The 11309-nt window shown below is 34.7% G+C and overlaps 1 pseudogene; it reads right to left on the bottom strand.

Annotated features, from left to right (window-relative positions):
* Positions 1-10720: 10720 nt before the first annotated feature.
* LOC102477256 (10 kDa heat shock protein, mitochondrial pseudogene) lies at positions 10721-11072 on the bottom strand (annotated as a pseudogene).
* Between the last annotated feature and the right edge of the window lie 237 nt (positions 11073-11309).

The raw sequence follows: 11309 nt of genomic DNA, 5'->3' as shown, positions 1-11309 counted from the left end.
TTTGAGGCATAAAATTTGCAAGTTTTCTTTAAGTAACATATGCAGAATACATTTCTTTAATGTGTATGCAAGGAGATTTCAAAAGTTGGTGAAAAAGTAAGAGTCAAGTACAAATTTATTGTCATTCAAAAAAGTTAAAATTTTGTCCAGTATTTTTTTATAATATGTATTTTCACTGAATTTTTTGAAGACCACTCATATGAAACATTAACAACAATGAAGGTCTACTATGTTCCAATATCTCTCTCAATTTAATATTAAAGAATCAAAAATATATAGATCACAGTCTGTGAACACAGTGGATGAAAATAACAACTCAATTTCTGATCTTCTATGTATAATAAAAATATTGTAACTTTGAAAATAATAAAATGCAATGAATCAAAAAGAAGCTATGATGGAAATTATAAAATATTTATATTTGAAAGGTAAAGAGAACAATACAAATCAAGATTCATGGTGAGCAACCAAGAGACTACTTAGCGGAAAATGTATATATACAAACATATATGTTATAAAATGAACAAGATAAAAAATTAATGGGATAAAAATTAGTAATTAGGAAAATAAGAACAGAAGAAACCCAAAGAAATAAAGGGAAGATAACAGCAGAAATTAATGAATGGTAAATAAACATTAGATTAAAAAATTAACCCTAGTTCTTTAAAAACACATAAAATTTACAAATTGTTTGCAAAACTGAGAAGAAAATAATCCTAGGAATGAGTAAAGACATAATTAAACATAGCAGAGTTTTTAAAATATTATGAATAGTTTTGGGAAATATTGGAAAACAGGAACATTGTTCTTTTTCTTTCTTATTTCTTTATTTCTTTCTCTCTCTTTCCTTTGCTTTTTTTCTTCCATTTTTTTTCTTTTCCTTTTTATTTCTTTCTTGCTTTCCTTTCTTGCTTTCCTGTTTCCTTCCTCCCTCCTTTCATTATTTTTTTTTGCCACAGGGTATGTATATTAAGCAAAAGAGACAGAACTAGAAAGAGAGAGGGAAAATGAGGGAATGGTCACACATCAAGGGAACAATGTAAACTGTCTCCAAGTAGGGAAAATTTAGAGCACATTACTGAAATATCAGCAAAAGAATTTAGAATATTTATGGTAACAAAATTCTATGAGATGCAAGAGAAAAGATACATTGAGATCCAAGAGATGAGGAAGTCCTTCAACGATATGAAAGAAGAATTGGTCACCATAAAAAGGAAACAAACAGAACTGTTAGACATAAAGGCTATAATACAGGAAATTAAAACCTCCCTCAAAAGTATGAAAAGCAGGCTAGACTATGCAGATAATTGAATTTCAGAAGTAGAAGACAAAACCAATCACCTAGAAAAAATTATCAAAAATACTGAGAAAACAGAATAATACACAAGAAATACTAGATACCATGAAACACCCAAATATATGGATAACTGGTAGTCCAGAAGGTGAAGAAACTAATAAAAGCATTGATAATCTTCTCCACGAAATCCTAAAAGAAAACTTTCCAAGTCTAGAGAGGCACTCAAACATCCAGTCCCAAGAAATACAAAGAAACCCAGGTAGAATCAATCCAAGAAGATCCTCTCCATGCCACATTACAACTAGATAAACTTGACATTAATCTCAGGAAAAGTCCTCAAAGATATACAAATACATAGAAACTAAATAAACTACTTCTGAGTGACTCCATGACTACTGCAGAGATTAAGGCTGAAATCCAAAGATTCATGGAAACTAATGATAATGAATACATAGGTTTCCATAATCTATGAGATACTGAAAAGCAGTCATAAGAGGGAAGTTCATAGCAATTAGTGCACACAAGAAAAAAGATGGAAAGGTGACAAAAGGACAACCTAACATCATGGCTCAGGGAATTGGGAAAAGAACAACAAAAATATACAGAAAATGCTAGTAGAAAATAAATATTAAAAGTTCAAGCAGAAATAAATGAAATTGAAAATAAGTGAACTATACAGATAGTAAGTGAATGCAAAATCTGGTTTTTTTTTGAAAAGATAAATGAGATTGACACACCATTAGCCAGACTACTCAAGAAAAAGAGAGAAAGGAACCAGATAAGTCAAATCCACAATGAATCAGGCAACATTTCAACAGACATAACAGAAACACAAAACATCATTAGAGGACACTATGAGGGACTCTATGCCAATGAAGAAGAAAACCTGGATGAGATGGAGAAATTCCTAGACACATATAATCTACCAAGATTGACTCAGGAAAACATAGAAAGCCTGAATAGACTTATAAAACACAATGAGATTGAATCAGTAATAGATAACCTCCCAACAAAGTAAAGTCCAGTCCCTGATGGCTTCACTGCCAAATTTTGCAAAACTTTTAAAGAAGAGGTAACCCTCATTCTGCTCACACTGTTTCTGATCCACAAGGAAGGAACACTTCCAAATTCATTCTATGAAGCCTCCATTACCCTCATTCCCAAAACGGATAAGGATAAGACAAAAAAGGAAAACTACAAAGCTATATCTCTGATGAATATAGATGTAAAAATTCTCAACGAGATACTTGTTAACCGTATTCAACAGCATATAAAATAGGTTATTCATCACAAGCAGGTAGGCTTTATTCCAGGGATGCAAGGGTGGTTCAACATATGCAAAACCATAAGTGTAATACACCATATTAACAGAAAGAAAGGTAAAAACCATATGATCATTTCAATGGATGCAGAAAAAGCATTTCACCTGAGAAGTAAACCAGACAAGAGATTTCATTCTTGGAGCTTCTTTTCAATATTATACCAAAGTTTCTAACTAATAATAACTGATACAAAATAAATATGAATAAAGGATTTAGAAATAGTTTTCATTTTGAAATTAGATTACATTTATTATATTAAAAGTATAAATAACTAATATAATTTTCCTTTACAGGAAGTGTGTATGACATATAAATGACAAAATATAAATTTTTTGCTGAAGAACTTAAGAAGTGACCCAAATATACACAGCAACATGATACATTTCTGGAAGAGTGACCTTGTTTGCAAATGACATTATCATATATATAGTATATTATTATTAAAGACTCTACAAAATAATAATATAACTAATAAGCACATTCTTTAGCTTGTCAGGATACAAAATATACATAAGGCCCCACAGCAGTAGCTCAGGCAGTAGAGGCATTGCTGTATGAAAATGGAACCAGATGGAAAGGCAATAGGTTAATATCCCAAGGTCAACCTGAACACATGCTGCATGCCTATGGACCTGGCTACTGGGAGGAGGATGGTGCTCTGAGACCCTGTCAAAAGTCTTTTTCTTTCTCTCTTTCTTTTTTGCATGTGAACAAAATAAATAACAACGATTTAAAAATTTAGATAAAAATCAATTCTATTTCTATGGTATACCACCCAAAAAGCAAATCAAGAAAATAATTATTTTACAATAGCATCAAAAGGAATACACTATTTAGGAATAAACATAGAGGCTGGATGGTGATGTAGCAGTAAAATATGATGCTCTACATGGCTGGTTCACATGAGAAGGTTGCATATTGCATCCAGAGACCTTTCTGAGTACACTAGGAATGTATATACTTATAATCTGGTTTGGTTTTAGGCTGGGGTGCATAGAGCCATGAAGATCCTCTTCAGAGTGATGTCTCTCTTTCTCTCTCTCACTCATGGAAAAATAAACTTGAAAAATAGTTAATAATAAACAGGTAAAAGATGAAAGCCTTGGGGGAAAACTCATGGTGTAATCGTTACATTGCTGGACTCCTGTATAGTTAACCACAGTTTAAGTCCCAGACTCAGTGACTTAAAACTCACAGCAGGCATGTGTGTATGAATGCCTAGGATCCCAAAAGGAGAGGAAAAGGGATTGCAGCATGCCCCCCTCCCCCCCCGGGAGTGATTTCTCACGTTCTGTCATTCTCTGCCTCTCTGGTGAATGTATACACCCTATAGAAAAAATCTTTTAAAAAATAAAATTTAAAGACTTGTACTCTGAAAATTGCAAAACTTTGATGAAAGAAATTAAAGCAATGAACAGTTGGAAAAAGGTCATGTGTCCATAGATTGGAAGGCTTACCATCGTTAAACTGTCCATATTACTTAAAATAATCTACAGAGTCAATGTGATCCTTGTCAAATTCACAAATGCATTTTTCACTGAAAAAAAAGAAAATTCTAAAATTCTTATGGAAACACAAAAGACTATTCAGTCTTTTGTGACAAGACCATTTTGAGAAAGAACAATACTGAAAATACTGATGAAGACTTCTTGATTTGAAAATATATTACAAAGTAATAGTAATTAAAACATGCAGTGCTGGCATAATGACAGAAATACCAGACCAGAATGTAGAGAAGAAAATGGAGAGGCCAGAAAAATATGTATACATGTCAACTGATATTTGACAGAGGTACCAAAAATACACAGTTTCTTCAACAAATTTTTTCAACAAATGGTGGTTGGAAAATTGGATACCTATAAGCAAAAGAATAAGTTTGAACCCACATCTAACTCTATACTCAAAAATCAAATCCAAATGAAATCAGACTTACATATAAGACTCGAAATTATAAATTTCATATGGGAAAACATAGAGGAAACTATTTATGACATCAGTCTTGTCAATTATTTCATGGTTATAACTAAAGGCACAGACAACAAAAATAAAAACCGATAAGTAGGATTACATTCAACTGAAAAGCTTCTTTATAGCAAGGAAACAATCAGCAGAGTGAAAAGGCAACCTAAAAATATTTGCAAACAATATATCAGATATGATGTTTATTCCCAAAATTCATAACTGCTAAAACTTAATAGAAAAATAAGACTCAAAAAAACAAAATCTGAAATCTAATAACCTGATTTGAAGTAGTTTAAATAATTCAGTATTTTCTAAAGAAAGTTTAATCTCTTTACAAATGTTCTGTAAATATTTTTCTCTATTTGTCAAGTGATGTTTTTCTTGATTATAACATTTTGCTACGAAGGGAAATTACTTTGTTATGTAAATAATTAAGGTTTTGTATTCTTAAATTTATAATTTTCTACTATGGCTTCAATGATTTTGCCTTTGTCTAGAAAAACCTCTCTAGCATTACTTAAGCAATTATCACAGTTTTGTCTGGTGCACTATGGGTTAGATTTTTCTTTCTTAAAAACAATTCTTGGTGGTTAAGGTGCTGGACTCCCACATGCTGACCATGGCTTGAGTATTGGAACCGGAGGCTTGCTTTCTCACTTCCCCTTTGTTTCTCTCTCTCTTTGTGTCTCTCTCTCTCTGTTTCTCTTTGGTCAAATTGAAACAGTAATAAAAAATGAAATAAAATAAAATAAATAATTCTTTATTTTAAATAAATTAAATATGTTAAATAAATTAAATATTTTTGGTCCAGCTCTGTAGTCTGGTGGTTAAGGCAGTTGGATCCCACATGACTGTGGATCACATGGTTTGAATCCTAGCCCCGGTGGCTTAAAAATCAGGTCAGGTACCTGTGCATGTTTGCCCAAATTCCGTACAGGGCGGGGGAATGGAGGAGAAAGAATTTCACAGCAATGTTCTCTTGGATGTACTTTCTCCCTTTTCCTCTTTCTCTGTCTCTCATGAGTACACATGACCTCTAGAAAACAAAACAAATTATTTGTTTCTCTTTCTCTTTTCTTTCTTCATTCCTTTCTCTTTTTCTTTTTTTTTCTTTCTTTCATCTTCCTTTTTTCCTTCCTTTCTTCCTTCCTTCCTCCTTCCTTTCTGTTTTTCTTTCTTTCTTTCTTTCTTCTTCCTTCTCTTTTTCTTTTTCTCTTTACTTTCTCCTTTCTCTCTCTCTCTCTTTCTTTCTTTCTTTCTTTCTTTCTTTCTTTCTTTTCTTTCTTTCTTTCTTTCTTTCTTTTCTTTCTCTCTCTCTCTCTCTCTCTCTCTCTTTCTTTCTTTCTTCTTTCTTCTTTTTTCCATGAGTAAAAGAGACAAAGAGAGTCACCCAAAATGATCTTGATGCCATGATTCACCCTTAGCTTTAGCTAGCACTGGATCATGGGAAAGGGTGTGCCTGATGTATTCAGGAAGGTCTCCATATGTGAACCTGGAACTTTCCCATGTAGGCCAGCCTCACAGATAATCATGTTGTATCACTTTTCCACAATTCAGCTCCTAATTCTTATGTCTAAACATTTGATTCACATAAAATTTTAGCCTGATATGGTGGGAATGTAGCTTTATATATAAGTGACTAGGCAATTGCCATAAAACCATTTGATGAATAAATTCCACAAATTTAAAATATTGTGTCATTGGAAAAGTCATGATGTAGTTTTGCATAGAACAACATAGAAAAATTCATTATTAATTTTCTGACAACTCAATGTTACATTCTCTATGTAATAATATCTTTAAATTTAGACCTCTATTGGAATTCATTCTGTACATGTATTCTATCTTTCTTATAGTGCAGAAATACCTATTAGTTTTAGTTATTGTATCTTTGTTATGTTTTAAACTCTGATAATGTTAGTGTTCCCTTATCTTTTAGAATTTAGTTGGCAGTCTTTTCTTTATGTGAATTCTTTCTGGACTTCCTATTTTTAAGATGATGTGAAAGAAAAGCCAAGATCATGTTCCATTCTAGCGTAGGTGTGAAGAAACTCCCTTTCCTTTTGAGATTCACTGAAAAATCACTACCGGTAGGTATATAAATAAGAGAAAAGGCATACAGTTTTATTATAAAGCATATGTGTGCACATGGGAGCCACACTATATGTGACTCAGAGAAGGACTATGTTATGAAAGGCTTTATCTTGTATAGGCTTGAAGTTATCTAAGAAAGGAGGAAAAGAGAAAAATGCAAGGATATGAAGGTTATCCAGTTTCTCTGAGCCAGCTGTCAGACATCAAATCTTCCTATGCACAGAAACTAGAAAAGTAAGGAGTAGCTTGGTCATTCACTGATGTAAGTAGATCTGAATTTCTTTGATAAGAGGTTATTAGTTTTAATTGGCCATAATCTCACTTGCCTAATTTTGGTGTCGTTGTCCATGTTTTAGGGTTATATTTAAAACAGATGGCATAATAGTTACATTGTTGGACCCCCACATAGTTGACCACAGGTCATGTCCTGGACCCAGTGGCTTAAAACTCACTCCGAGCACATGAACATGTGTGCTCAAGATCCTGAGGGGAGAACGGAGGAGATGGGATTGCAGTATGGTCATCCCCCCCCCCCCCCGGGGGTGGGGGTGATTTCTCACTTTCTGTCTCTCTCTCTCTCTCTCTGTCTTTCCAGTGAACCCACATGCTCTATAAAAAAAACCTTCCTCTCAAAAAAAAAAAAAGAAGTCTGTTTATGTCAATATCTTGAAGAGATTTCTCTACACTTTTCTCAAGTAGTTTTATAGTTTTGGGGTTTATATTTAAATCTTTATATTTAATTCATATTGATTTAATTTTTGTAAATGCTGAAATATGGGGAGTCTGCCTAGTCTAATTCTTCTGTAAGTCGATAGCCAGTTTTTCCAGCACCATTTCTTGGAGAGCCTTTTTGTTTTGTTTTGTTTTGTTTGTTCATTTTTTTGCTGTAGGGTGTGTGTGCTCACCAGAAAGACAGAGAGAGACAGAGAGACAGAAAGCAAGATATCACCGCCCTGGTGGGATGGCCACGCCACAATCCTTTCTCTTCCATTTTCCCCTTGGGATCTTGGGCATGCACGTACACGCACCCAGTCTGAGTTTAAGCCACCAGGTCTGGAACTCGAACTGCAGTCGACTACAATGCGGTATCACCAAGTCACATTTAGAATGGTTATGTTAAAAACAAACAAACAAGAAAAGCAATCATAACATGTACAACTGTGGAAAAATGGAATCTTTGTGCAGTCACTGTAGAAAACAGCATAGAGGTTCCTCAAAAATATAAAAAATAGGGTGTTGTATGACCCAATATTCCCATTCTTGAATATTTATGCAAAAGACATAAAATAAATCAATTGGAGAGACATTTGCACATCAGTATTTATTGCATCATTATTTACAATACCTAAGTCATGGAATCAACCTAAATGTCCAAAAACTGATGAATGGATTGGGAAAATGTGGCACATATACACAATGGGATATTAATCAAACATAAAGAACAATACTACCGAATCATTTGATACAAAGTTGATTAACCTAGAAGATATAATACAAAGTGAAATGAGCCAGACTATAAAAAACAAATGTTGTATTTCTCCCTTAACATATATCAAGCTTCCACACTCGATGGAAACTGAAGATCTTGATGGGATAGACGTATAAAGAGTAATGGTAGATATCAGAAGTACATGAAAAGGGAATGTTTGTGTTGCAGAGGTGGAGCAGTGAAGGGAGAGAAAATGATTACAGATACTGTATCCTACAAAAACATATTTTAAATATTATTATTTTAGAAAGTTATTTCTTGTGCCTGTAGATGCTCTGAATAATCATCTCAGAAATATCCCAAAGAAGTACATTTTAGAGTGGTATATTTTTGTGTTTTCACATTAGCATGCAATAATTCTCCTATGATTCAGTGTTATATTTATGAGAGAGTTCTTAGATTTAGATCTTTACTTCCCCCAATAGACACTATATCAGCATTGCAGAACCACCTATATGACTTCTCTCCCATGCATTCTTTGTTACGCACAGATTTGCCTGTTTTTTTATTCAGGTCCCCTTCCCTACTTCTCACACTTCTTAAGCTGAGTTCTCAGTAGCTCCTTCTGTCAGCCTTGTTACTTGTTCTCACAATCAAACAATTACAACTCTTTCCTTCAATATTGGGCCCTTCTAATTGTGCTCTACCACTGGCCTGAGATCTTCAGGTATGAGAGTCATACCTTAATGTCTCCTGTTGACTATTCCATTGGGAAGTCTTTTCTCATATACTATGCTTTGAAGTAATAGATATCTCTGAATTTTATTGAAGATAAAGTTTGGGTTACTTTTTTTTTGGAGAGGTTTTTTGCTATAGGATGCATGCACTCTCCAGACAGACAGAGAGACAGAAAGCAAGAAATCACCACCCTCCCCCAGGGGGGATGGCCATGTCGCAATCCCTTCTCCTCCATTCTCCTCTCGGGATCTTGGGCATGCATGCACACACGCCAGGCGTGAGTTTAAGGCACCGGGTCCGGAACTTGAACCGTGGTTGACTACGTGGGAGTCCAGCGACGTAGCTATTACACGAACTGCTGGTCCCAAGTTTGGGTTACTTTTCAGACATTCTCCTTATTTATTTGAAGGGTAGAATTTCTTGAAAGACAATGAAAAAATAATTCTCTGCTCTTATTTTAAAATTTAAAGTCTCTAGTTGTTTTCTGTTGAATCTCTTGGGTGTTTTACATGTATCATATATTATTGGGTCATTAGGTCATTGGGAAAGTCATGATGTATTTTTGCATAGAAAACCATAGAAAAATATGTTGTGAGATTTCCAATGACCAAATATAAACAAGTAATCATGTTTTGCTTTCTTGTTTTGATTCTTATAATCTCTATTTTCCCTCTTTGCCTCATTGCACTGGCAACTACATTCACAGCAAAATTAAATAGCTAAATTTATAGTGGATATTCTTTCTTTACTTATTTATTTAATAGGACTACAGGGGCCAGCCTGGCTCTGGACCTATAACAGGGTCATTCCAAATCCCAGAGGACTTCCATCTAATATTTACCTATTCCAAAGAAGTCACTCCGAGGTCCAGCAACTAAATGACATTGGTTTAGTAAGCTTATGGGAAGCACTGATGGCAGTCAGTCAGAGAAGTGTCCATGCCCAGTGCAGTACAGCAAGTGGTTTTATATCATTCATATCTAAGCAAGCTTGGGCAGACAACTATATTATTCTAAGAGTAAACCAGGGACTAGTTATCTATAGCTACAGATTAGCAAATTGTGTTCATTCAGCCATGTTGCCTGTATCTCATGACTCATTACTGGGGACTTATATATTCTTCAGATATTCCTCCCTGAGGGAGATGGTAAAGGGAATCCAGGTGAGAAGGAAACAGTTTATGTCTACACATATACCTCACAGGTATCATGAGTGATAGCCCAGAGTTAGTATCTGTGGGTTCTGGCCTAATGCTAAGGCAGACCTGAAACATGGGGGCCAACTTCGTTCCTGGAGTTGTCCTACGACTGGGGCAGGCCTAGTACTAGGGTCTACTGGGTCAGGCCTGGTTGTTGGATTGGCCAGGAAGCTAGGGCCATAGAGACCGACGAGCCTCATACTGGGTTTCATTGGAGTCGACTTAATGCTGGGGTTTGAGGTAAATTCCAGGGCTAACTTCATTCTCCTTCTCCCAACTTGTGCTGCTGGTGTTTGGGAAAGGGTTGATGCAGGTAATGTGAAACTGCTCTTCTGACCTCTTCAATGCATCTTTTCTTATCTGTATGCTATATCCAGGTGCTGTAATCTCTTACCTATTTCACTAGCTCTTGTGAAGGTATTTTTGTGCATGAATAATTGTTCAAGTTGATGTTTGTGGGAAGGAATGAGCACTGAAAAATCCTATTCCACTATCTTGCTCTATATGTTTCTCAGTTAAGCTTGTTCTTGCCTTTTGGCTTGATGGGACAAAACTATATTGAAGAAATATTCATTTACTCCATTTTTTCCATTTTTTTACCTTAGATGTCATTAGTTTATTATAAAAGGGAAACATGGAAATTATTTACATGATGAAAGATCTTCAGTGGAATGGGCAGCTTCATGTGATGCTATTTCAGTAGTGATTATTTCAGTCAACATACTTTCCAAGAATGTCACCATCTCTAAATATGAAATAATCCTTGTCATCTATAACTACTTTGGTGCCCCCATATTCCAGAAGAAGAACTTTATCTCCGACTTACACACTAACTGGTTGTATCTCTTCACCCTTTCCTTTAGAGCCAGATCCAACAGCTACTACTGTTGCTTGCAATACTTTTCCTTGAGACTTTTCTGGAAGAATAATTCCTCCTTTGGTTACTGTTTCGGCAGCACTCCTTTCAACCAATACTCGGTCAAAGAGTGGAAGAAACTTCCTATATGCCTGTCCCACCATGACTCCAGCAGACGCAGCTTGTACTCCAGTCTCGTGCAGTTGCCGCAGCAAGTCCATTTTTCCAAATTTTAAAGATATATTTTGTAAGGCGATATTTTGTAAGGCTTTTTTATTTCTTTTTCCTCAAATATTTAAGGAAAAGCTAAAATTTGATATATGATTTTTTTCTCTTTTTATCTATTGAAATGGTAGAAATGATATTAAAAATTTTTCATATTCTGGTCCAAACCCAATTTATTCATTGTGAGT

This window comes from Tupaia chinensis, unplaced genomic scaffold (genome assembly GCF_000334495.1).
Source record: "Tupaia chinensis unplaced genomic scaffold, TupChi_1.0 Scaffold142219_1, whole genome shotgun sequence".
Taxonomy (NCBI): domain Eukaryota; kingdom Metazoa; phylum Chordata; class Mammalia; order Scandentia; family Tupaiidae; genus Tupaia; species Tupaia belangeri.
The sequence above is the reverse complement of the archived record's forward strand: the minus strand, read 5'-3'. Positions and strand labels throughout refer to the sequence as shown.